Below are 24334 nucleotides of genomic sequence, written 5' to 3' on the forward strand. Positions count from 1 at the left end.
CCATCTGGCCACTTCTAAGCTTTAGGATGTTACAAGATAGACTTACCTTGGTTTCAGCTTTTGCCTGTTTTATCCTTGTCCCATACTATGTCTGTCTGCCACCAATCCTGACTACCAACCTGTCTTGACTTTGTTCCTGCTTTGATATTAAATACTATGCTTCAGTTCTGCCTGCAAAAGCCAGTTGTCATTGTTTGAGCCATCCCAAGTGTCATGATCAGGTGCTGTCTAAAACACAGCATCTGCTACTTTAGCAGCTCTGGAAATGACTTGAGACACTAGAGATGGGCCACATTGAGTTCTTTCCTCCCCTTGCTGGTGACTCACGAAACACACTGCAGGAAGACAAAGATAAAGGTCACAAATCTTAAAAATAAAAAATAGGGTTGTTATTTATGTACATGGTTGTTTCATGCAGTAGAGGAATCTACATCACAACACTAGATGAACTAAATTACAGGTTCTGTGGCAAGTTGAACACTTCATGTATATTTATTTCAACTGCTTTTTTAGCTATTTGCCTGGAGTTTCACGCCACAACTGTGCATTGCATCATAGGTAAAGAACACCCGAACTTACATGCTACTATGAATAGAGAGTATACGCATGCCTAAACACCCACCTACTGTTGCTAAAATTTTGGAAGCATTTCTCTGGAAAATGCAAACATTCAGCGAACAGGATTTGCAGACACCAAATGCACAAGGCTATAACAATTGGAAAACAATGTGGGAAAAAAAACCCCATAAACTGAAAAATGTCCAAATTATAGGTAAGATTGTCCAGGCAACTTTGGCAAACTTCATTTCATAGTGAGGAATGTGTTTTTGCCTTTTCCCAAAATGTAGCTGAAATTGGGATCTACTGTAATTCTGCCATGTGTGCACCACAAAGCCTATAATGGTTGTCACAACTTATTTATAAGAAAGGTATAGCCACTACAGCTCCAGTGATGTACCTATACTTTACTGGTGTTTGATCTGTTGTACCACGACGATGCCCAGTACTGTTATTTAGAGCCAACATTCGGCTCTCTTGTAATAGCAAGTGGAGTGTCTAACTAGCCTCTAGGTCAAGCCCTCCCCCGCCACCTTCAGCAGGAGCTCCCATCCCATTGGGAGTCCTGATCAACTAGCTGGCATTGATCACAGAGCCGAACAAAGATCAGCTTTGTTCGGCTCTGTAATATAGTAAACCAGAAGCGATGACCAGACATCACTTTCAGTTTACTCGGAACTAAACAGCACCATTTTTATAAAACAAAAACATTCAATCACACCAACCTTAGTGTAATTGAATTCTTTTAAGGGCATAGGAGGGATTTAGGGTCTCATTGACCCCAGATCCCTTCATAAAGAGCACCCGTCACATGCCTATTGCAGTCACAAGGGATGTTTACATTCCTTGTGACAGCAATAAAAGTGATCTAAATTTTTTTTAAACAGTGTAAAAAATAAATATAGGTGTACCTCGGTTTACAAATGCCTTGGTTAACGTAATTTTCAGTTTACGAATGAAAATCCATTGAAAATAATGCCTCGGGTTTTTTTGGCAATATGAAGTGTATGTCGGTGCCGATTTTTAAATGCAATTGCCGGCTTTTTTGTTCTTCACTATAGCTCACAGAGCTATCACTGGAGTTAAAGGAAGCTTTGTGTATTTTAAGAAACTAAAAGGAAACATTGTTTCTTTTAACTTTGGGAAATAAGTTAAAAAGAAACTTTCTCTTTTAGCTGGGGGGAAAGTGACAACTGAATCTCTGAGCTATAGTGAAGAAAAAAAAACAGCAGTAATTACAATTAAAAACCAGCACCATAGTAAATAAAAAAATGGCGTGGGGTCTCCCCTCCTATCCATACCAAGCCCTTCGGGTCTGGTATGGATTTTGAGGGGAACTACCATGCCAAAATTAAAAAAAAAAAAAAAATGGCTTGGGGTCCCCCCCAAAATCCAAACCAGACCCTTATCTGAGCATGCAGCCCGGCAGGTCAGGAAAGGGGGGGATGAGCGAGCACCCCCCCTTCTGAACCCTACCAGGCCACATGCCCTCAACTTGGCCTGGTATGGCCACATGGGGTGGGGTCACGTGCATGATGTCCTCGGGTGGCCCCATCCCTTACCTATTTAGGAACTTTCAAACCACCGGAGCATGCAGATGGCTGGAAGCCATTGTCAGAAGCAGAACCTCTGTTTTTATTACTCTTTTTTTGGATGGGTGGCTGGCATCGTGAGCGATGTTGGATCTACTGCGGGGGGGGACATTCTTTTAGTTTTTTCTTTTAATAAAGGACTTGTGAAAGACCGTGTCCTGTCATTTTTCACACTACACTTGTTGCTTTTTGTGAATGAGTATTGGGACCATGTACCCCATACTCATTCACATAGGGGGGGGCAGGGATCTGGAGACCCCCTTGTTAAAGGGGGCTTCCAGATTCTGATAAGCCCCCTGCCCGCAGACCTCCACAACCACTGGCCAGGGTTGTGGGGAAGAGGCCCTTGTCCCCATCAAAATGGACAAGGTGCTTTTTCGGGGGAGCCCCCCTGCCCCAAAGCACCCCTCCATGTTGAGGGCATGTGGCCTGGTATGGTTCAGGAGTGGGGGGGGGGACTCACTCGACCCCTCCCCTTTACTGACCTGCTGGCTGCATGCTTGGATAATTGGTCTGGTATGGATTTTGGGGGGGACCCCCACGCCATTTTTTTTAAATTTTGGTGTGGGAGTTCCCTTCAAAATCCATATGGGGGCGGACTGACAATTCGAGAATTCGGGCACTGCCCGGGGGCCCAGGGTCAGTAGGGGGCCCCATGAAATGCCCCTGGTACCTCTTATAAGCTTTTTTTTAGTGTGGGCAAGGACACAGGGGCCCCATGATCCCCTTTTGCCTGGGGGCCCCATGAGTTGTCAGTCCGTCCCTGAAACCATACCAGACCCGAAGGGCTTGGTATGGATGGGAGGGGGTCCCCACGACATTTATTTTTTTTTGTAATTGCCGACAATTCGTTTACATTCAGCTGTCAGTGGGGAACCCCGCTGACAGCTGAATCATTAACACATGGTTGTCACTACTAAAATACCACATGACATGATAAAATAGTGTTTACTTTTTCTGACATCAGGAACGGATTAATTGGTTTTCAATGTATTCCTATGGGAAACGGCGTTTCAGTTTACAAATTTTTCGCTATACGAAAGTCCCGCAGAACAAATTCAATTTGTAAACTGAGGTATGCCTGTAATTAAAAAAAATAATGTTTCCCCACTCTCCCGTGCTTACGTGCAAAGGCAAATACACACATTGGTCCCACATGCAAACAGAGATTGTCCTATATATGTGAGGTATCGCTGTGAACAGATCAAGGGCAGTCATTCTAGTACCAGACCTCTTGTGTAAATTTAAAGTGGTAACCTGTAAAAGCTTTTAAAGCGTCACCTATGGATAGTAAAATATATGTAATTTGTCGTCTCTGCACGGGCGGGCGCAATGTTATGTTTGTTTGGTATCTATTTACTCAGCATAACAACATCTTTTATATTTTACAAATGTGTTTATGTATTGTGTTTTTTTTTGCATTACAATTTAAAGTGTTTTTTCCTGAAAAATTGTGTTTAAAAAAAAATGCTGCGTAAATACCGTGCAACAAAACCCACCAATTTATTCTCTAAGGCCTCTGCTTAGAAAAAAATAAATATATATATATATATATATATGAATAAAATGTTTTGGGGGGGGGGGTCTGAGTAATTTTCTAGCTAAAATTACTGATTGCTAAATGTAAACAGAAAAGGCCTGGTTTGGAAGTGGATAGGGTTATAGTTAGGGTTGATGCTAGGTTTAGAGTTCCTGTTAGGATCAGGTTTAGTGTTAGATTTAATGTTACTCTTAGAGTCAGGGTTAGTCCTCAGATTGGACTTACTGTTAGGGCTATTGTTAGGCCTCGGGTTACCATTAGACTTTTAGGCATAAGAACAGATCCAGAATAGTTTAAATGGACTTCTGTAACCCATCACACTCCTCAAAGCCACCAAAACCACCACCCCAATATTGCCCTTTCTACTGACTCCAATGCATTTTGCAGGAAAGAAAAATGTTTCAATTATGCAAAATTTTCTGTAGCACCCTCCTATTTAGCTAGGGGGAGATAGAATCCTGATTGTCAGTAAGGAAGGCTTAGTAGCAGCCTGGGTGTAATAGCCAGAGAGAGGTCAAATTGTGGTCAGGACTGCGAGGCTTTTCAGGCTAGCCCCTCTGGATTCTACCCCTGCTCTAGTGCTTTTGGACGAAGGCTGTAGAGGCAGTGTGTGGATCTGAGGAGTAGCTGGTTGTACTGTTGAGGGATCCTAGCCAATCCCCAACAAGAGGTTGGCAAGGGGCTGGATACCCTTAAATGTGTTGGAGCCTGCTCAGTTGCAGGAGAGTTGGAGGGAGAGTTCAGGTAGAAGACAAGGAGGAAAATGTGAGACTGAAGGAAGAAGGCTGCAAGGAGGTCCAGTGGGTTGGGGCCTACCTGCAGGCCTGGAGCTGGAAAGGAGGAAAGCTCGGGCGCTCACTGGCCCTCTGAGAGCGGACCACCTATATGGCAGGGAAGGAATGACCCAGCTGATAGGCCTAGTAGCAGCCACCAACCCACAAGCGGTAAAGGAGAGGATCTGAGTGAGTACACCTACACCCCTGATTAGCCACCTGCCAGTGATTTTTGTACCTCCTAAAGTGACAGGAATTGAATTCCATGTTCAGGGATACCTCCAGATTGCTAGGGTCTGGGGTGGTACACTAAGGAGACACTGGCTAGCTCTCCAACAAAGACTGTGCTGCAGGGAAGGATTGTAAATAGTTCCAGGAAATTGTCCCCAGTTTATCAGACCCCTTGAGCATTCTGTACACATCTTACTCTATCCCAGTTCAAATCCTCTAAATAAAACAGCAAAACCAAACCTCAAGGACTGATTTCTGACTCTGGATGCAAGCTTTTGTGAAGATATGTGATGCCTGACTGTGCGGGGCTATAGGGAGACCCAAATCTTCTAGTGACTCCTAGGGGGAAAGTGCTACACTTCCAATCTTCAATTATGGGGTGACATGTCAGAAGAGTGGTGTAAATAACAAAATGATCCACAGAATTACTAAGAAAACTCATAGAAAAAAAAGAAGCGTATTCTGTAGTCCAACGTTTGGAGTTAGTAAGCAAGCACACAATGGTATACAGGCTGAACAGCTAGAGAATTCAAGTATGGATATTTATTAATGAGAGAGTATGTAGTTAACTTCAGCCTTGATACTGGGGATGAGGCTATTAGGACAGTTATTGTAATCAGCTCTCATTCTGCCAGGAAAAAAATACATTTAGGAACATTAAAGACATTCACATCATTTTACCTTGGTAATTTATTATGAAATATTACAATTTCTCTGAATGTATATCCTGTTACAAAAGTCATTAAAGTCTTATTATTGTATAGCGTGGTAATAAGTGTTTTAGGTTTGCTGACTATTCAATGCTGATATGATTTAAAAGAACTTAGGAATACATAGGGCCAGATAATAAACATTTTAGACTCAGACTTGGATAATTAAATCTGTATTTATGTATCAGTGACATACTGTATATCCTTGCATAAGGGTTATTTTCAGTGGATGAAAAAAAATCCTACAGCTTTCTACTTGTCAATTCAAAATCAGCCACTAAGGGGCACTATTGATTCACATAATGTCTGAAATCCTTTCCCTGGTGTTCTTTTGTTTCAGTAATTTGGTTATAATTATATAAACAAAATACTAAAATGCAATTGACTAATGCAATCATTTTTTAGGTTTTCCATTAGCATTTAACATATACTGTAGATACATGTATGCAAATTATGCTTACAGTCCATAGTGATCACTTTTTTTAACATGTCAGATGAAACCAGTGTTGGAAAGTGTTGAACCCCAGTTTGGATTTTTTTTGTCCCCAGCCTCTGCAAAGTGTAGTCCTAACTCTTATATTTGAGGGTCTCCATACTGGATCATATATAGCAATGGATAATTAAGGGCAGGTAATCCTGGAAGCAGCCTATTTCTCCTTAACCACTTGTCATCCTGAGGATTTACTCCCCTTTAATGACCAGGCCTCTTATTGCTACTCAGCGCCGCACTATTTCAACTGGTAATTGCGTGGTCATGCAATGTTGTACCCAAACTAACTTTACGTCCTTTTTTTCACACAAATAGAGCTTTCTTTCGCTGGTATTTAATCACCTGTGGCTTTTTATTTTTGGCACAATAAACAAAAAAAGACCGAAAATTTTGAAGAAAAACAATATTTTTTATTTTTGGCTACATGTCTTTGGTAAAAAAAATCCCAATAAGTGTATATTGATTGCTTTGTGTGAAAGTTATAGCGTCTACAAACTATGGTATAGATACTGCAATTTACGCCATTTATTGCCATACAGTTTAACTAGTTTAACGGACAATTGCGCGGTCATGCAATGCTGTACATAAATTAAATGTATGTCTTTTTTTCACACAAATAGAACTTTCTTTTGTTGGTATTTGATCACCTGTGCGATTTTTATTTTTTGATTCTGCCAACACTGCGGTTTTGTGTGCAATGTATCAAGTGACAGTGACCTACTGACACTGAACTTGTTGGGGGAGAATGGGTGATAAGCGTAGGGGCTAAACGCAGGTGCTGGCAGGTTCCCGGGGCTGATCCCGCTAACGCTGCATTTTTGGGGACGCTATACTAATGTGAATGCTGGTATAGTGCTGATCTGATCAAAGATATTGATTCGTTCAGACACCATACTATCAATGGAGGTTTATTGTGTATGTGAGCATGTTCCTGGCAATCAAGGGGTTAAATGTGATTTAGATGTGGCAAATGTGATTAGATGTGGAAATCAAGGGGTTAAATTATTGGTGTACTAAGGGGCAATCTGACACTATCTGGGATGGGTGCTAACTGACGCTAGCACTATCTGAAGTCGAGTACAGTGATCAGCAAAAAAATCTGTACACTGTACTAATGACACTGGTGATAGGGCAGTGAAGGGGTTAACTGTGGGGGCGATCAAGGGGTTAACTGTGTCCTAGAGTTTTATAACGGTAATTGTGTAGTGCTTTTACTCACAGTTTATTGATTCTTCTCTCCCTGAACGGAATGTGCCCCGAGAGAGAAAATGTAATCACTTTCTGTCCTGTGTAACTGTCAACACAGGACAGGAATCAATCATGTGACTTGGGCTGGACATCACTGGCCTAAATCAGCTTGCCCGGTGTGGCTGCCATTTTTGTATAGATTGCGTGCTGGAATTGGCTGGGGGTCAAATTGGCTGCCTTTAGCTGGGCTACCTCCAGACATATTGCTATGTATGGTCCACTATGAAGAAGTGAGTTAGAACCGCACTTTACAGAGGGACCTTGACGTGGCAGTGTGGCTTTCATATACCGTATTTTTCGTTCCATAAGACGCACTTTTTTCCCCCCAAAAAAGGAGGGAAATGTCAGTGCGTCTTATGGAGCGAATATAAAGCGGCCGGTCCGGTATTTCCGCCGTCTTCATGTCAGAATACCAGGCCGGCCGCTCAGCTGTTCTTTGCGGCAGGAACTCACCTGTTCCTCGGTCCAGCGCTGTAGTCTTCCTGCGCCAGCTTCTTCCCACCCCGGCATTTGTGACAGCCGGGTTCCCAGTGCGCATGCGCGAGAAGCGCTGCGCTTTGTGAATAGTCCGGTGTCTTCTGGGACACGACAGGTCCCAAAAGACGCTGGGCCATTCACAAGGTGCAGCGCTTCTCGCGCATGCGCAGTGGGCACCCGGCTGTCAAAGTCGGGTGCCCACAGTATAGGAAGGAGAACTCCGCAGAAGTGGGAGCGGGTACCTGTCAAATTCAGGTACCCGCTCCCCCTCCCTCCCTAAAGGTCCACAGTGTCTGGTCATCCCCTGTACTGTCCACAGTCTCTGGTCATCCCCTGTACTGTCCGCAGTCTCTGGTCATCCCCTGTACTGTCCGCAGTCTCTGGTCATCCCCTGTACTATGTCCGCAGTCTCTGGTCATCCCCTGTACTGTGTCCGCAGTGTTATAATATTTTTTTTCTTGTTTTTCTCCTCTAAAACCTAGGTGCGTCTCATGGTCAGGTGCGTCTTATGGAGTGAAAAATACGGAATATATATTTGCAAATGTGGGAACCTAAAACTTATGTTTTTAACACAGACAGTTTTTTGTTTTTTGTAGGCTAGCTGGTAAGTGAGCTGCAAATCTTTTTGTTTGTGTTTAACCATTCCCTACTCCAAAATGTTTAAAAAGTTTGGGCTTTAGATATACTTTAAGTTCTGCATTCCGATTGCACCAGTTTATTACATTGTCAGATCTTTATAACTGTTTAAAGAAGAATTACTGATAATGCAGGCACTAAAGGATCCAATAAAGAATGCATGAAGCTTTCCAAGAGACAGACTACCAGGGCTGCAATAAAGAACAAGATGAATATCTGCACTGTGCCCACAGAATGGGAAGGCCAGATATTTATTAGCAATGGATCATGGCCTGGTTATTTGAACGCCTCATGCACGCTTTTCCTAAACTCACGTTTCGGAGCTTTTGGTGTTTTTTTGCCAAAGCCCCTGACCTCAGCCCTATAAAAGTCTATGGGTGTGAGTGCGAGCTGAGTTTAGGATCAGCAGAGTTGAGAGGCAGTTAAACGATCCTCTTCTGGATGCAGAAGAATCACAATCAGGACATTTTGGGAAACAAAGACAAACATGGCAAAGTTTTGTGTAAATGTGCCTAAAGCAACATCTGCATTTAGTGCTTGGGTGTTCATTTAAATAGCAAGTACTCTGGCTAATTAAATGAATATATTTCCAAGCATTAAAAGAGGTACCGTGTTCACAAGTGTTTTTGGTACATTTAGCGTTTTTCTGCTTCCAGGAGAGTTAACGTCTATGGGTGTTCCAGTGTACGTGTAGCCTAAAAGAGGCTGAACTTCTTCCATCTGGCACAGAGCTAATACAGCCAAAACCTGAAATCTAAGGCACCATTCGCACAGGCGTTATGTCACACTGGCAATTCCTGAGGTAGGAATTTACTGATCTTATATTTTACAAATAGACATACTCTAAGAAATAGTTTTGTAAATGAATGAAAGTGTTACTAAACCCAGAACCCTGCATTTACTATATCTGGTCTCCCAGAGTACACACAACATGGAAATGCAATTATTGTAGTAAATATAAACTGCTAAATACCTTTTCTCATCAGCAGTTAGAGCAGTTTTGTGTCTTCTATCAGTGTCCAGCAGAGAACTGAAAAAAAGCTTGTAGAAGTTTTCTTTCTGCTCTAGGAGGATGCAAAACCCCTGACTTCTGTCTGGACAGTGCTGATTGGCTCTGTGCTGATCACACGCACTCTCCCAAGAAAAAAAAAAAACCTCTCTAGCAATACACTCTAAACTGAGCATGTGCAGAATGGCTACGGTTCAGTCTGTCTTATCAGGAGAGAAGACGCTGACATTTGAACAAGGGGCAGAGAAGTCAGGATCAAACGACCTTTTTACACAATTTAGAGGATTAACTCCTTAGGTTCCACAGTGAGTATAACAAGCATAAAATGGATATTATATAGGGCGCGCTTGTTACAGCCCAACCTCTGTAGCTGTAGGATAAAGGTGTCAGATGAATATCAGGGATGGCTGGATGGATGGGAGCAGTAACAATGAGGTAGCTCTTCTTAGAGTGGAAGCAAAGCTCTAATGCAGTAAACATGAAAAAGAGAGGAAGGCGCCTCTAAGTGCAGTATAGACAATTTATTAGTGAACAATAGATAAATTGCACTTACAAGATAAATAGTTAAAAAGACTCATCGTGTGGTGTGTTAAGATCCAGGTAAAACATCCAGCCGTCCAGCAGCAGCTCAGTCTATAGGATCAGGAAGTATACACAGACACATCCTAGGTCTTACTTCCTGATCCTATAGACTGAGCTGCTGCTGGACAGCTTGATGTCTCACCTGGATTTTAATACACCACACGATGAGTCTTTTTAACTATTTATCTTGTAAGTGCAATTTATCTATTGTTCACTAATACATTTTCTATACTGCATTTAGAGGCACCTTCCTCTCTTTTACAGTATAACAAGCATGCTTTATTTACTGCATATACAGACTGATTTTACGGTTGTGGGTTTAGTAACATTTTAATACAAGAAATGAATAAACTTGCTGATAATTTGAAATATATGAAATCATTTCATGTCAGGAGATATTAGATCAGAGCAGAAGTCCCCCCTGTACATAAGAGTCCCCCTTTTATATCAGAAACCTCCATCACTTCACAGCCCCCTTACATATCTCTCCTTTAGATCAGGGTCCCTATCAGAGTCCTCCATACATCAGAGTCCCCATCAGAGTCCTCCATACATCAAGGACCCAATCAAAATCTCCTTACATCAAGGTCCCCATCTGAAGTGGAGACCAACTGATCTTCAGGCTGTAGTTTGGAGACCACTGACATAGAGCAACAGGTACATTTGAACTGATAAGGAAAGGTGCTGTGGATTAGATACTCTTTGCAGTCACATGGCTGTGCTCTTCTCTTTCTTGTCGGAATATTCCTTCCTGCTTACTTAGTGTAAGTAGTTACACGATGCAGATCATTCAGACACAAGGCCCCTGAGTAATTCCCAGGAGTCAGACAAATCTGGAGCACATAGTGACTGCATAATGGGAGGACAGAGACAGGAAGACACAACAAAGGAGATCAATACTTACTACCAGGAGGAACACTAGAAACAAAAGGAAATTTCTAATGAAGACCCTCTTCCTCTAAGCTACATACCATCTATATTCATTACACTTTGGACATGTTCTACTACAAAACAACCTGCGCTACAACATACTGTATCTGGCACTTGATTCATTTCTTTCTACCATATTAACCACTGTTTAGTATATGTGCTTAGAATGTGGTTCCTAATTTTTATTTTTTTTAACATTGTGAAATACCATGATGCTGATTTGGAACATTCCTATACCAGATTCCATAATTAGTAGGATTTTACTTTCTAAAGAAAAAATCTAGTAACAATTAAAAAAAAATGTAATATTTTTTCCAGATGTAAGGTATCTATTAATATCTGTCATATTTTCTGTAAATTGCAGCGTTGTAAAAATGCAAATCAGTTGCCACACACACTGCCTAACAAGTCTGAATTCTTCCTCATGTGTATGTCTGTCAAGGGCAGATGGGCCTCCATAAACATTAATGGGCTTCTTCAATGAAGGCTGGGATTAGCTACATTTACATGTAATACGTTCTAGCAATCAGTGACTTTACCCAAATCAGGTTACTATAAAGCAAATTGTGATTGGTTGCTATAGGGAATGCTCTTTGGATATCATTTCTGTTCACTAAAATGCCTGTTCTTCTAATAATGAAACAGTGGAGTTAGGGAAAGATTTACTAAAACCGGAGCATGCAAAACCTGGTACAGCTCTGCATAGAAACCAATCAGCTTCCAGGTTTTATTGTCAAAGCTTAATAATACAAGCTGAAGCTAGCAGATTGATTGCTCCAGTTTTAGTAAATACCCCCCATAATGTTATAGACACGTCCTAGTGTAGGCATATATCTGCTTTTGCTTAGTTTCACAAAGTATGTTTCTTACCTTTTTACAAAGTTAGAAGTTCTGTCATGTGACCATGTCCCACTTCCTGATATTGGGGGGGGGGGGAGGAGTATGGTTACAGGACACTGTGCAGGCACACCCCTTGCCTGTATTCCATAGTCTGTTCAGCTATGATGCAGGCTGTGCTTGAGCATGGGGAGTGTTCAAGAGTCAGGCTATGATTGGTCGGGGGGTGTGGTGGCTGAACAAACTACTCAAGCATGCTGTGTGTCTGCACAGTGTCCTGTACCTCTGAATGTCCACCCAAAGTATGAAAACTGACCATGCTAACACAGATCAGCTTCCGTGCCTTGTGTGGTCAGTTTAGAACAAGGACGAAAGGTGACTGGCAGGATCGACCAGGTATTTCAGATGGAAAAAGTACATGAATGATAAAGGACTATTATTTACAGTATAAAAAACACACATGTGGACACACACATAGAAAAAAATAAATATTTAGGGTAACATACACTTACATTTCATATTTCATTGTTTGTATATGTTGTCTGTGCTTTGTTGCAACCTTTCATGTTATCATAAAGAAAGATGGTCTGGGACTTTGAATATTGTAGAAGTATGACTCTTATGTGACATTTGGGATTGTGACATCACTGCACCATGTCCATTACTGCTGTACCCATCTGGGGGAAAGAATGGAATTGTATTTTTGCGCTTGGGTGTGGAGAGTAATCTTTACACAGACAAATGCTCCAATCATGAAATATATCAACACTTTAGATTATGGTTGCCCTGAATATGTATCTTAATGGCAACATTAACAATATATAGACTTGTTCAGTCAAAGCAGGGCAATGATGATGTAACAAAGTGCTGCAACCCACAGAAACCTAACCCAAAATGATCTTGTTATTATATTGTTATGATGTCAGCTATTTGCAATTGGTCAGCTTACTATGGGATACTATACTTTACATCTCATTATTGCTCTTCACAGTGCCTTATTATTGGGCTAATATTAAATGCACATAACAGACAGGCAATGAAATGGGATCTTGGACCAGAATACACAGCCATGGCATTAATCCACATAAGTAAAGCTAATTCAGCAACCAGCCATCTTTGATTAGTGTATATGTAGCCAATTACAGGGCAAGTAGTGTGTAGAGGACATGGTTCATGAATAAGTGATTCAATTACCAGTGCAGCAGCCAGACACAACCTTCCCCATCATTCTTAACAATTGAATATCCCATCTTGTATACAGCTAATGGCTGGAGATAGGAAATCAAGAAAATGGCAGGAAAGGAAATCCAGAAAAAAATGCTGAATGTGAATAGGCAGGCAGCAAATGGTATAATATTTAACATAATTTGAATTGGACGTAGCTGACAAAATATGATGCTACAAATGATAAACAAATATAGTATTGAATTGGTGTATTTAGCAGTTAATTTATAGGTTATGTTTTCTTATTATTTTCCATATTTATAAAGTACCCATTACATGGTGCCATACAGAGTGCCGAGTGCCTCACAGTCACATAAACTCTTAGGCTACATTTTTCAAAACCCAATCCAATCACCATAGAGGTGATATTTCCTCTGGAAACTGATTCTGTGTCCGAGGAGGTCTGGCTGTATGAAGCCAGGGTACACTGATAACTGAGTGGTACTCTATGAGTCACTCTAGTTTCTCTTTTTTGAACAGCATTTCCATGCCGTTTCTTCAGAGCTGTGTGCTGTGGCCCAGGACTCCCGCGAGTGATGTTATCACAGCCTGGCCTGCCAGCCGGATTGAGTTCGCGAACCCGAAAGGAAGACCGGGTGAAGATGGAAGCCTCTGCAGCAGTGACAGCGCATCGCTGGGGGGCTTTTTTTTAAATTAAGTCTTTCACAATGTGCTAGTATGCCATGCATACCTTGCAGGGGACCTTTCTTCTTTCCTGCTGTTTACTACTGCTTTAAGATTATGAAAGTGTAAAGAAAAATCAGATAATGTAACACTGTAACACAATTGCTTACTGTTCTGATTCTGGTAGCATGGCCAGTGCCATGAGCTTGTTGAATGAGTTTAAAGAAAAACTCCAGGATATGCAAAAAAAATAACCCATTTGTACACCCCTCTACACAAAACGCTAAACAGTCAGTGCAATTTTTAAAATCCTTACCATTTAGGAGAAAAGTCTAAGTGAATTTTCATGACCTCATCGCTGTAATTCAACAGATAACAGCATATGCTTTGCCAAGGAGGAGGTGTAACAGCAAGGATAGCATCATATCTTCTCCTCTTTCTGCAGTGAAAGGAAACTACAGTTCCCATCAACCACAGAGAATTGCAGTGAATGTGGGTACATTAGGCCTGTACATGTTGAATATGTCTGAGAGTATCGGTCTGCACACCAATGCAAGTGGGGCTGAATTACATCACTGCTTCCCGGCGAAAGAACTACAGAAGGGAAGAGCCAAGACCAGTGGCTGGGGGAATAGGAGGCATTGCAGCCGCTGGTCTTACTAACCTAAAACCAAAGAGAATTAACTGTTTAATCAGAAACTGAATAGGCTAATTCAGAGCAACTACTGAGTGAACCAGAAGATGGAAGACATACTCAGTGAAGGTAGGAAATCAGCAACAAGGACATTGTTTTTTCCCAGAGGTCTGCTATAAGGCAGATGTAAATGCTAAAGGGTTGGTTCACACCATGAATTGCATAGGAACGCACTATGTGTTTCTGTGCAATTCACAGTAAATCCGAGTGCAATGCAATTTCGGCTTATTCATTTGAATGAACCAAAATCATGCCGGACTGCACCAAAAATAGTGCATGCACTACTTTAGAAAAAGTACAGCAACCTGATCATATGGTACTATTGTACCATGCGATCTGGTGTCAGCAAACGCACTGCATTTGTGACCTGCATTTGGGGTGTCAATAAGTTAACATTGGCACCTGCTGCAGATCGCAAACTGCAGTGTGTTTTGAATGCGGTGCAGGGAACACGGGTTTCCTGCAATGCGGTCTGGCATGGACTTGCCCTAACCAAATAACATTTAGTTTGCTAAAATACTGTGCATCATAAACAATCTTTTAAAATAACTATTTATTTTCATCATTTTTTATCCCTTGCAGCCTCTACCTACCTACATGCAAGCACTCCAGCATTGCCTGCATAGCATTTCTGAGGTGGTTCCTGAGGGGGAAAACAGTGGACCATGCCTGCTAAAACACCAAGACCTTAATGGTCTGATCATTTTAAAGAAAACTATAGATTTTTCTTCCACTACAATTACTTTTGAAATTACATTCATATGTTGAAGCAACTAACTTTAGGCAGAGATGATCAGTCACCTATACCCTATACCAGTGGCCAGAAGAAAAATAGTTATGGAGTTAAAGTGGTTTTAAACCAAAAAGCAAAAATGTATTATATTGCAGCTTACCGATTCTTAGATGTTACGACTGCATTAGTTTTCTTCTTTTGGCTTTCTTTCTTCTATTTTCATCTGGTGATCTGGCCAGTAAGTCTGTTGTTTTTCAAAAGAACAAGCTCTTTTGCAAGATGTATTAGGTATAGGGATGAAACAAACCATTCAACACTGGCAGGGGTATTTACAATAATCAGTTTTATATATGTATGTAGCACCTTTATCCCAAAAGGAAAAAAAAACTGTTTACCGTAAATGCTTCAAAGGCATTAGCTGGACTTTGGCTTCAATTTGTTTAGTGTATCTAAATCTGCTAGTACATCTAACACTCCCTCCCCCCCAGACTGACAATGCTTCTGTCCAAAAAGGTGTCATTGTTGCTCTTTCATCCAAAGTGGGGGCACTCTAATACAGGAGGTATGTTTCTGAATAGATCATTAGGTGAAAATCGAGGACAAAAAGCCTTTAAAAAGAAAAAGGAATGCAGCTACCACATCTCATGATTGGCAAGCTGCAATAAACTACATTTTTGGTTTTGGGTTTAATACAGTTTTAAGGTGAATCTGTGCCCAAATCATATGCTCCAAGGTGTTTACATACTGTATTCTGAACAGGCAGTATAAACATTTTATAAGAAGCTCTCATTTATCTCTGTATCTATAAGCATTGTTGAAAAATTATTTTTCAAATACAACACAAGAAGTAAAATAAAAAACAGAAATTTGACAGGATGCTAGAGCTCAAATGTAAACAAGCAGCAGATGTTTCTAAGCTGGTTGAGACTGACTGAAAGAGCACAGAATCACTGAAAAAGTATGGAAGATGCAATTATTTTCAATTGTGCAGCAGTAAACCACATGGTACTGTGGTACCATGTTTTGGTAGGTACTAATGCACCCAAGTTTTCTAGATGTGTGTAGGGGGCATTAAAAATGAATGGCACCAGGGCTGTCTGCTGGGGAAAGCATGTGCTCTTACATGCGTTCCTGCACCACAAGTGGTGTGAACTGGCCCTAGAAGAGAGTTATTTATTTATTACACCTACTGACAATTTACACAGCGCTTTAAATATATATTTTACTGAAACTAGGTATAATAATTGGTGTCTATGCACAAATCCCTTTACATAGGCTTGCACTATCATCCCTACTACTTACAAAAAATATATTTTTACAAACAATTGGGACTTGAAAGGTATACAAATTCCAATGTTCAACCAAAATCATACCCCAAGAAAAAATATTAATGCATTATAAGGCTGATAATATTTGTCACAAAAAATGTCTTACATACAGTTTACCACCTATTTCATGTTCTACATCCTCATAACATGTTCAAATTGCATATATTGCGTAATTCTTTATTAAAGATGCCAGCCCAGACACCCAAACTAGAGGCCACAAGGGATATCTCTTAGTGCCCTTCCAAGTATTGTGATTTCTCCTAGGCCAGCGCCTCCACTCAACCTGGCCAGCAGCGAGGTGAGGAATATTCATAACAATAGGTCACAGGGAATTATTGATCTCCCCCTATCCTTGGAGGCCAATCCAATTTTTGGAAGTTACAACGTTGTCACTGGCCTAGGAGAAATATTGTGACACTAACACCAATCCACCAAATGAATCAATCTCACCTTCTGCAGAGCTAACCCATACAAGGCTGATTCAATCAAACACCATCATTGTCTGAATATGAATATCCACCTACAGATACAGAGATTTAGATGCCATTTACGTATCAGATATGAAAAATCCATAAGGATGGGATTGAAAAAATAGATTAAGATGTTCCACATCATTAAGGAAGGGTACTAAGTAATATCCCTTGTGGCCTCTAGTTTGGCATCTGCAGAGCAAGTCACACGTAAATGCTTAACTTTGAGGCTGGTTTGTTTCATGTACCTACCATGTATTTGCACTGTTCTGAAGAAGTAAATGTTGTTCATGTAGAGAATTGCTACAGCTTTAGTAAAGAATTATGTAATATATGCAGTTTGAACATGTTATAAGTATGTACAATGTAAATTAGTGGTAAATTGTATGTAAAATATTTTTTGTCACAAATATCACCAGCCTTATAATGCATTCATATGTTTTTATAGGGTATGATTTTTTTATTGAAGATAAACAATAAATTGATTTTACAAGATTGGGAATTGTGTACCTTTAAAGTCCCGTTTGTTTATAAATATAAAATATAACCCCTATCTTTTTTTTTTTTTGCCATCTGTGTATCATTTGGGAGATTTCCATTCACTTTCTGTCCCATAGCTAAAAGAGGAAATTAGAGGAAATCCCCCCAAAGTGAGAGAATCTGTGGTTTCCACCAGGGTTATCTGAACTATTGGGAATAACTCAAAATTTGGGATTTTCCTCCACTTTCACATTCGGAGATAACTGTAAACAGGACAAATAGAGAGGTTGAACCTTCTAATGGGGGCACAGACAGCAATAAACACTCACAGGAATTGTAATCCCTCTCCACTCTTTCCAAAACTAAAAAAGAGTTGCCTTTAGTTATCAATTAATATCCATAGTTTGAAACAGGTATGCTTTAAAGTACTTTTAAACCCAATAACAATAGTGTAAAATATTGTAGTTCACCAGTTCTTAGTGTTGGTTGCATTCACTTTCTTCTTTCTGGATTTTTTTCCCTTTAATTTACCTGGAGATCCTACCAATAATACACTTCCTGCCTTAGGGGGATACTTACTATCTCTACTGCATCTATGGAGGAGCAAAATTGTCATCCTAGGCTGCTTCCTCCTTATTTGGATTAGAAAGCACTTCTTTCACTCATCTGCATAATATGGGGAGATGTTCTGTAGTTCAATGAAATACCCTGGACAAGGCTGATAAGACTCCTAGGGATTTTAGTGCAGCATTGATGTCACTGTACAAAGTTATAGTTTCACTCTGATTTCAAGATGTTTGGTTACAGAGTGGGTGTACCCACAGTTTTCTTGTAGGTTACCCACAGTTTCCATAGGCTTTCTGTTATGTCCTATGTTTTGGGCACGTTTTCTGAAAGCATAACAAAAGTCCTGCATGCTGCATCTTTGGTGCACGTTTAGAAAAACAAGGAACATAATAGAAAAGCAATGGAAAACCGTGTCTAACCCACATGGGAACACCCACGCAGCAGCCACATCGCAGCACAGCAGTGCTCTCTGTGTATTCATCAGAGAGATTTCCCATCACTTTCTGCACGGTTTTCAGGAGAGATGAGGAAAAAGCCTGTCAATGCTGCACACATCAATAAAAGCCTGTCAGGTTCAAACCTTTCCTACTCCTCAAAATCTGAGCAAAACAAATAAAAACCAATTTGTCTGCAGTTCAACTTCAATTGCATTCAAAGATACAGTATGTACAGTACCAAAAGTTAATATTGAAATGTTTTGATGCAGAAAATTATTCCGATTGCAGGGAAAATTTTGTTGACCAAAAGCTAAAGACATTATAAACCTTCCTACCAGTGCCTTGCGTTTTTTACCTGCAAAAGATGAACATTGATCATGTAGTTTCATACAGTCATGGCCAAAAATATTGACACCCCTTCATTTCTATCAGATTATGCACCACTTTGCCCAGAAAAGTGTTGCAATTACAAATGTTTAGGCATTCACATGTTTATTTCTTTTGTTTGTATTGGTATGACACAAAAAAATGGAGAAACAAAAAGCCAAATGTGACACGTTGCACGCAAAACCCCAAAAATGGACTGGACAAAATAAATGGTCCCCTCAAATTAATTTTTGGTAGTACACCCCCTTGGAAAAACTGAAATCAATTGCTTCCTATAACCATCAATGAGTTTATTACACCTCTCTATGTGAGAAGTGATGTCAAAGCGAGTGTGAAAGAGGACCTAGTTGATGGACAGTGTGATGAGGCTGAAGCATTATGGGTGAACTGCACATGGGGGTGCGTACTACAAAGGTAATCATTGGAGTTTGTTATGGGCCTCCCAGTGTTATTAACGAGATGGAGACTCAGCACCTTGCACAGATTGAAAGGGCTGGGACAATGATAATAATGGGAGATTTTAACTACCCGAAAATTTATTAGAGTAATGGCACTGCAAGAACAGTTAAAGGGCAAACATCTTAAACCTACTAAAGGACAGTTTTATGGTACAGTTAATAGAGGCCCAAACTAGGAATGATGCTCTGCTGGACCTGGTAATCTCAAACCATGCAGTTTATTATGAATGTCCATATAGAAGAACATCTGGGTAGCAGTGACCATAACATGATTTAATTTATTGTTAGCTGTAAACAACAAGCACATACAGGAAAAATAAAAACACTCAAATTTAAGGGAGCTAATTTTCCAAGGCTGAGAGCTGATCTTCAAGACTTAGACTAGGAGGGAATATTGGCATCGATTAGCACAACACAGAAATGGGTGTTCTTCAAAAAGACTGTATGTGAACACACTGCAAAATACTGTATATCCCCATGGGCAATAAATTTAAAAGGCTAAAAATAAAACCTGTGTGGCTTACAGTCAAAGTTAAAAAAGCTATAAATAATAAGAAAAGAGCTTTTATAAAATATAAAAATGAAGGAATGCTATCATCCTTTAAACATTACAAAGAATATAACAGAAAATATTAAAAGGAAATAAAGGCTGCAAAAATTGAAAACGAACGACAGATTGAAAAAGATAGCAGGACCAACCCCCCAAAACACTTCAAATATATTAACCACTTCCTGTCCGGACACTTTTACCCCTTCCTGTCCAGGGCAATTTTCAGCTTTCAGCGCTATCACACTTTGAATGACAATTGCGCTGTCATGCAATACTGTACCCATATGAATTTTTTACCATTTTTTTGAGACAGATAAAGCTTTATTTTGGTGGTATTTATTCACCGCTGGGATTTTTATTTTTTTTACTATGTAAATGAAAAAGTCCAACAATTTTGAAAAAAAGTGTTTTTTTTAATAAAATTTTGAAAATAAATAATATTTCATCCTAAATCTTGGCCAAAATTTATTCCGTTATTTTTTTAGTAAAAAAAAAAAAATCCAAATTAGTTTATAACCAAAAATTATAATTTTTAAACATTTTTTTTACATTTCTATTTTATTTTTTTTATATTATTATTTTGTTTTTATTTTTTTTTACATACTGTCACCCTAGCAGTACAGTGTCACCATGGTGACACTGTACTACTTGTGGGGGGTGATGAAGATTTTTTTTTTTTTTTATTTTACACTGATTGCTTTTACGCCCATATAGGATGTAAAAGCAATCATTTCTCTTTCTCTCTGTCTGCAGTCTTGCAGTCATTGAGAAATACTGAGTGAGCTGTGATTGGTCACAGCTTGTCACATGGTACAAGGCTTTTGTGAATAGCCTTGTACCATATGACCTCTGTGATCATTCACAGATTTCACACGTAGTAAGCAATGATGTCACAAGTGACATCTTGCTTACTATTTTGCATGTGATCACTGATTCGCCAATCAGTGATCACATGACCGGGACCTCGTAGAGAGGTCCCGTCCTACGATCGGTGTTTCACTGTGTCCGGAGGACACAGCGGACACCGGATCGCGGTGGTGCGCGCTCCTAGGGAGCGCGCACAGCTAGAAAAGGCGGGTGCCGTTTAGGAACGGCAACCCGCCCCTGGACTGCCACCGCCCTGCTGTTTATAAACAGCAGGCGGACGGCAAGAGGTTAATAGTAAAAAGGTCCTGTCCAAGCATGTAGGCCCTTTACAAAATAATCTAGAGTGGGTGACTGGGGACAAAGAGAAGGCAAATTTATTAAATACCTTCTTCAGCTCTGTGTATACAAAGGAACATGGGGGAGCTCTTGTCCATAATGGGCATGGTATTGACACAGCTCCAGATGATCCACATTGGCTCACAATTGATATGATCCAAAAATATTTAGACAGTATAAAGGTGAATAAAGGACCTGGACCGGATGGCATGCACCCGCGGGTCCTTAAAGAATTGAGCTCTGTCATTTCAAAGCCATTGTTTCTAATTTTTAGGGACTCTAATGACTGGCATAATAACACTGGATTGGCGTAAGGCCAATGTGGTGCCTATTTTAAAAAGAGATCAAAATCCTTCCCAAGTAATTATAGACCTGTTATTTAGCATCTTTAGTTGGGAAGATACTGGAGAATTTAATAAGAGACCACATAGATGAGTTCTTGCTGGAAAAAAAATATTTTAAGCAACAGACAGCATGGATTCATGAAAGACAGAAGTTGTCAAACAAATCTGATTTCTTTTTATGAGAAGGTGACAAAACCTTGGACAGAGGGGTGGCGGTGGACGTGGTATACTTGGATTTTGCAAAAGCGTTTGACATAGTTCCCCACACACGGCTAATGTGTAAGGTAAAGTCTACGGGCTTGGAAAAATCCATATGTAAATGGATAGAAAACTGGCTAAAAGATCGTATTCAGAGAGTAATGGTTGAGGATTCATACTCTGAATGGTCTAGGGTTGTCAGTGGTGTACCCCAAGGTTCAGTGTTGGGACTGTTACTTTTTAATATATTTATAAACGATTATAGGGTCTGGGATTAAAAATACTGTTTCAGTCTTTGCAGATGACACCAAGCTTTGCAGTGGAATAATGGCCTTACAGGATGTTTCCAACTTACAAGCCAACCTCAATGCACTGTTTAATTGGGCAACTATGTGCAACTATGTGGCAAATGAGGTTTAATGTAGATAAATGTAAGGTTATGCACTTCGGGGCTAAGAATATAAGGGGGGATATAATCAACATGTATAAATACATCAGTTGTTCATATAGTGAACTCAGTGTAGAGTTATTCACCCTGAGGTCATCACAGAGGACAAGGGGGCACTCTTTACGTCTGGAGGAAAAGAGATTTAATCTCCAAATACGGAAAGGTTTCTTCACAGTAAGTGCTCTGAAACTGTGAAATAGACTCCCTCAGGTGTTGGTTCTGGCCAGCTCAGTGGATTGCTTTAAAAAAGGCCTAAATTCTTTCCTAGATGCAAGTAATATAACTGAATACTAACATTTATAGGTAAAGTTGATCCAGGGAATTTCCAATTGCCTTTTGGGGGATCAGAAAATATTTTTTTCCCCTGCAGAAGCATATTGGATCATGCTTTGCTGGGTTTTTTTTGCCTTCCTCTGGATCAACTGTGGGTATAGGATTATAACCTTTTTTTTATGGTTGAACTAAATGGATGTTTGTCTTTTTTCAGCCAAACTAACTAACTATGTAACACTGCTGAAATTTTGGACCACTCTTCTTTCCCCAAATGTTTCAGGTCTCTCAGATTGGAAGGGTTACTTTTCCCAACTGCTGTTTTGAGATCTCTCCACAGGTGCTCTATGGGATTGAGATCTGGACTCATTGATGGCCAGCTTACTACTCTCCAGCACTTTGTTTTAAGCCATTTCTGGTGTGCTTTGAGTCATTGTCCTGTTGTAAGACTCATTATCTCTAACGAAGATCCAAATTTCTGATACTGGGCCCTACATTGCACCCCATAATGTTTTGGTAGTCTTCACATTTCATAATGCTATGCAAACGGTCAAGTCATCCAGTGCCTGAAGCTTCAAACAACCCCAAAACATCAGTGAACCTCCACCATGTTTGACTGTAGGGACTGTATTCTTTTCTTTAAAGGCCTCATTTCTTTTTCTGAAAACAGTGTGTCAGATTTTGCTTTTCATTTCTCCACTTTTTTGTGTCATACCACTACAAACAAAAGAACATTAATAATTGCAACAATTGTCTGGGCGAAGTGGTGCATTATCAAACAGAAATACAGGGGTGCCAATATTTTTGGCCATGACTGTATGTTGCCCCATACGCATATCTTATAGTAGAGCAAATCTTCACATTTCTGTGTCAGACGTTTCTCTTTGGGGTCAAACATGAGGCATGCTGCATGGCACTGCACAGTTTAATGCACTTCCCCTGTCTGTACTCTGAGACTTGACACTTCAGATGAAGAAACTATATATCCCACAATCTCTCAGCCCAGCATTGGTGCAGGTGAAAATTACACAGTAATTAGATCTGACACAGGCCTGGCAGTCACAGAGCTTACCATGCTGGAAGATATTTTTTTTCCACATTAACACCTCCACATTTGTGATGCAACCCAGGGAATGGTTAGGCATGCAATGGATGCTGTGCAACAGATAATGAAGTTGTCTGTTCCTTTGTTGAATAAGGACAAGCTAGGTGAATGCATACATGGATATAGTAGACTTGATCAGCCATTTCACTACAATAGAGTGACCTGATGTCCTCGGTTCTCTAGCATAGTCCTTGGACCAGGGCACGGTGTTAAAATTTGCCTAGTAACTGTTTTTTATTTGCTGCCTGGCAGAGTGGGTAGAGGTGGGGTACCTGTGCTACTTTCTTGCTTTAATAACATCAGTGCCCTCTTCTATTGTTTGTGCAGATATCACATGATTTCCTCCCTGCTTGAGATGATGTGGTATGCCCAAGAGCTGAGTAGATGCCGCTTTGCCCTGGATATTGCCACATGAATTTACAAAATGTAAGAAAAGTTGGCATGTAAAAGGTACAGTCAGGTCCATAAATATTGGGACATCGACACAATTCTAACTTTTTTGACTCTATACACAACCACAATGGATTTGAAATGAAACGGAAAAGATGTGCTTTAACTGCAGACTGTCAACTTTAATTTGAGGGTAAAATCCAAATCAGGTGAACGGTGTAGGAATTACAACAGTTTGCATATGTGCCTCCCACTTGTTAAGGGACCAAACGTAATGGGACAATTGGCTTCTCAGCTGTTCCATGGCCAGGTGTGTGTTATTCCCTCATTATCCCAATTACAATGAGCAGATAAAAGGTCCAGAGTTAATTTCAAGTGTGCTATTTGCATTTGGAATCTGTTGCTGTCAACTCTCAAGATGAGATCCAAAGAGCTGTCACTATCAGTGAAGCAAGCCATCATTAGGCTGAAAAAACAAAACAAACCCATCAGAGAGATTGCAAAAACATTAGGCGTGGCCAAAACAACTGTTTGGAACATTCTTAAAAAGAAGGAACGCACTGGTGAGCTCAGCAACACCAAAAGACCCGGAAGACCACAGAAAACAACTGTGGTGGATGACCAAAGAATTCTTTCCCTGGTGAAGAAAACACCCTTCACAACAGTTGGCCAGATCAAGAACACTCTACAGGCGGTAGGTGTATGTGTGTCAAAGTCAACAATCAAGAGAAGACTTCACCAGAGTGAATACAGAGGGTTCACCACAACCCTCAACTTTGAGGGTAAATACCCTCCAATTAAAGCTGACAGT

The sequence above is a fragment of the Staurois parvus genome, unplaced genomic scaffold (genome assembly GCF_062004578.1).
Source record: "Staurois parvus isolate SC_StPar_1 unplaced genomic scaffold, SC_StPar_1.0 ptg000466l, whole genome shotgun sequence".
Lineage (NCBI taxonomy): Eukaryota > Metazoa > Chordata > Amphibia > Anura > Ranidae > Staurois > Staurois parvus.